We start from the raw sequence: 5,000 nt of genomic DNA, 5'->3' as shown, positions 1-5,000 counted from the left end.
AAGTAAAGGATATTCTAACGACATGTAAGAAAAAGAGAGACATATAATGAAAATTACACATAGATGGATATTACTAACAAAATGGGTCCCAAGAAAATCCAAAAGCTGGGAAAGGAGAAGGGAACGATGGATTGACGAGCTAAGAAAATTTCTGGATATAGACAGGCATAAAAAGACCATAAACAGATGAGATTGGAGGGATATGTTTACGGCTTATGTCCTGCAATGGACTAGTTAGGGCTGATTATGATGATAGATGCTCCCATATTACTTAATAACATATAACCATCAACCACAGGGAAGGAAATAAAGAAAATACGATGCAATTTCATGTTATTTTAACAATTTTAACTTACAAGGGAGAAAATCCTGAAAGGAATTTACAATTTAACAGAGAAACAAAAATGTAATTACAATAACAGTTAAAATTTTCCTTATTTCGTCCAGACGGCGAGAAGACCACGTCTTTTCTTCACACTTGTTTGCATTATGGATTTTGTTCAACAATGATTTTTCTCTTCTCAATGACTCCTTAATCTAGCCCTAACTTTCCCCAATGAGTTAATCATATCTCGACATTGAGACTATATCAAGTATGAATTCTATTCATCAATGACTTTTTCTTTCGTCTATAGCATTCTTAGATGACTTTCTTCCATTCTTTCACCAATGAGTTAATCATATCTCAACATTGAGACTATATCAAGTATGAATTCTACTCATCAATGACTTTTTCTTTCATCTATAGCTTTAGATGAATTTCTTCCATCAATTGTTTTAACCCAGCAATGACTTTCACCAAAGACTTCCCTCTCTGCCCTGGCATTACAAGTCTTCTGGGTGGTATAAGAAAAGTGGTAAAATTGCGTTTTTTTGCAAGACTTTCTTCTCTGCCCTGGCATTACAAGTCTTCTGGGTAGTATACGAAAAGTGGTAAAATTGTTTCATTGCATTAGTTTTTAATATTTATACAGGGTCAGGCAAAATTATCTGACATTCGTGAACGCCTTCGACAGTGTGTGGACACTAATGGATCCCATTTGACGGATTTGATTTTTAAAACATACATACATATACCAAAAGCACCTCCCCCAATTTTGGGGGGTAGCTGACATCAACAAAGAAACAAAACAAAAAGGGGACATCTACTCTCTACGTTCCTTCAGCCTAACCAGGGACTCAACCGAGTTCATTAAAACATAATGAAACAGAATGGCATTAAATGTACTTTTCAAAAATAAAAACACTTTTGTTTCTACTTTATTTGCCTTTTATTAAACCTATAAATGTTTCAGATCATTTTGCCTGAGACTGTATCTTTAAGATACAACGTTTTCAAAGTCTCAATTTATGGAGATTACCTTGAGATAGTTTACCTCTCAATATCATCCCTCAAATGCATTTTTAAAATTTCAAACACCAATATCTATCTCACTCAGTTTCTTAGCTCTCTCTCTCTCTCTCTCTCTCTCTCTCTCTCTCTCTCTCTCTCTCTCTCTCTGGTGGATATACGAGGGGCCTCACACTGAGGGGACCTGGGGAACCCAAACATAACATAAGGCAATAAGGCTCTCTCTCTCTCTCTCTCTCTCTCTCTCTCTCTCTCTCTCTCTCTCTCTCTCTCTGGTGGATATACGAGGTGCCTCACACTGAGGGACCTGGGGAACCCAAACATAGAATAAGGCAACAAGGCATTAAGGCTCTCTCTCTCTCTCTCTCTCTCTCTCTCTCTCTCTCTCTCTCTCTCTCTCTCCGGTGGATATACGAGGTGCCTCACACTGAGGGACCTGGGGAACCCAAACATAGAATAAGGCAATAAGGCTCTCTCTCTCTCTCTCTCTCTCTCTCTCTCTCTCTCTCTCTCTCTCTCTCTCTCTCTCTCTCTCTCTCTCTCTCTTGCTGTCTATCTATCTTCATTTCCCTCTTTTTCTCTCTGCGTATCCATTACAGCCAATTAATTTCCCCCGTTTCCCCTTTTCCATCTGTTATGCATTTTAAGCTGAAACGCCCCCACTTCCAGAAAACCTTCCAACTCTCTCAGTTCAAGGTCTCCAAATTTTCCTAAAATGTCTGAGGGTAGAGACCATGGAAGTCCAGTAATTTTTCTTTATTCTCATGGTATGTCCTGCCTTTCACAAGCATTGCACGGAATACGATATACACATCCCTTGGTAATGTCAGGAGAATTCTTTATTAAGGCTGTTTTTATTGTATTGTTACTCTTAAATGCTACATTTACATTGAAATTTTTCAACATTTGGGGAATTTCTTTAAAAGAATTACAATTAGGCAGTACAAGATGTCCATTTCTTTTTCTTACATGTTAGATTAACCTCCTCTTTAGTTTTTCTAGTGTCCATTTTGATAATTTTCCGTCTCTGTGTTATTCCCATTATTATTACAAATCTCTTCGAGTTGTAAATAGGTATTTTGTTAGGCTTTAGTAAGGTTCCAAGTTTCTGATGGATAAGTTATTACTTTTATGACCATCTGATTTAATTCTTATCTTTTTATAGAAAGTGACACTTTACTTTTTATAATCTCATTTTGCTTACCGAAATCTCTTCATCCCATGTTTATTCTTTTAATTTCGGTCTCGTGTCCTGGGGAAACACTTACTGTCTGGCATAAGTATATATGTATATTCATCAACAATCTGAGGTTCACCCATAACCCTTATTTGTTGTTTGTTTGCATTTTCAATGAACATTATTTTAGTTTTACTCGTATTTATTTTCAGTCCTACATTTTTGCTTTCTCTATTCAAAAGCTTTTTATCATCTTTTGCAATTCTTCCCATGGTTCACGAAATACAGTAGAATTAGTCGTCTGTTAATGTATTCCCCATTAATATCAATTCTTGAATATTCCCAATCTAAATTCTTAAAACTACTACTAGGCATGTGGTAACGTCCTTGTCTGGTGATCGCCAGACTAGGGTTCGAGTTCCGTCCAAACTCGTTAGTTTCTTTGGTCGCTGCAACCTCACCATCCTTGTGAGCCAAGGAACGGGGTTTGGAGGAGCTGAGTCATCAGTAGCAATTTCCTGGCCCTCCTTATTCCTAGCTTAGGTGGAGGCGGGGCTTGGGCACTGATCATATGTATATATGGTCAGTCTCTAGGACTTTGTCCTGCTTGATAAGGCAAGTCACTGTCTCTTTCATAGGTCATTCATGAGCGGCCTTTAAACCTTTAAAAAACGTACTGACCTCCCGTCTAGCCATCTGTAAATGGATACCAGGGTTTGGTTGGGCGAATATAGAGGGCCTAGGGTAGGCTTATCAGTATCATCAATAAAGATATTTTTGACATAAATTCAACAATAACAACAACGAAGAATCTCTTTTGTAGTTCACTATAGGTCAAAGGCCTCGATCATGTCCTTATAGTCATGTCCGGGGTTTGATAATTTTCATCAGAACGTTGGCCATTTCAGAATGGTGATGGTGGAGACTTTAGTGTGATCACTCGCAGGAAACCAAGCAAGTATGGGTGTTCCTGATTAGTACAGCTTTAGCATATCATGGCGAAGCACAAATGTTTTCACTACGTTAGGGTATCCCCACTCAGAAATGGAGACTATATATATATATATATATATATATATGAATATATATGTATATGTATAATATATATATATATATATATATATATATATATATATATAATGTATAATATATATATATATATATATATATATATATATATATATATATATATATATATGTATATGTATATATATAATGTATAATATATATATATATAATATATATATATATATATATATATATATATATATATATAATGTATAATATATATATATATATGTGTGTATATATATGTGTATATAATGTATAATATATATATATATATATATGTGTATATATATATATAATGTATAATATATATATATATATATATATATATATATAATATATATATATATATATATATATATATATATATATATATTATATATACAGTATATACTGTATATATTATATATATTATAATATATATTATATATATAATATATATAATATATATATATATATATATTATATATATATATATATTATATATACTATATATATATATGTATATATCTATAAAATCTGTTTGTGTTTCACCTTTGCATCGTTCAACAACTCTCCTGTGCTACTTCCGCTGCAACTCTTCTCCACTTCCTGCAGTACGGAAGTCAGAATTCACAAATCACCTCGCCTCACTGGCTCTTGGCTCCTTCCTCGTTAGCAGAGACAAGCACTTCCCCTAAATAAGTTAGTCAAACGTATATTACCCCTAATTTATTTTTATTTATATCGCTTATATTACTGAAAAAACACTTTTAATACATTACTCTAAGCCCCTTTTTAAATTTTATTCCTTAATAAGCTTTCTCTCCCATTTTTTTGATTACTCAAAAGTCAATTTCTATCTTCTATGTAATTGATAAAAAGCCGTTTTCCTCAACTTATATGATAAACATTTAACCAATCATTTATGCCATTTGTTTAATTAATGAAAAGCCTTTTTCCTCACCTGATTTGATGAACATTTAACCAATAATTTTTACCATTTGTTTAATTAATTAACTTTTTTCCTCACCTGATATGATAAACATTCAACCAATCATTTTGACCATTTATTTAATTGATCGAAAGCCTTTTTATTCTACATATGATAAACATTTAAACAATCATTTTTACCATTGGTTAAATTGATCAAGACCTTTTTCCCCCACCTATTATGATAAAAATTTAACCGATAATTTTTACCATTTGTTTGATCAAAAGCCTTCTCCCCCACCTGATATGATAAACATTTAACAAATAATTTTCCCCATTTGTTTAATTAATCAAAAGCCGTTTCCCCCACCTGATATGATAAACATTTAACCAATCATTTTTACCATTTTATTGATCAGAAGCCTTTTCCCCCACCTGATATGATAAACATTTAACCTATCATTTTTACCATTTAGTTGATCAAAGCCTTTT

This window comes from Palaemon carinicauda, chromosome 36, assembly GCF_036898095.1.
Source record: "Palaemon carinicauda isolate YSFRI2023 chromosome 36, ASM3689809v2, whole genome shotgun sequence".
In the NCBI taxonomy this organism is placed as follows: domain Eukaryota; kingdom Metazoa; phylum Arthropoda; class Malacostraca; order Decapoda; family Palaemonidae; genus Palaemon; species Palaemon carinicauda.
This window is presented reverse-complemented; position numbering follows the sequence as displayed.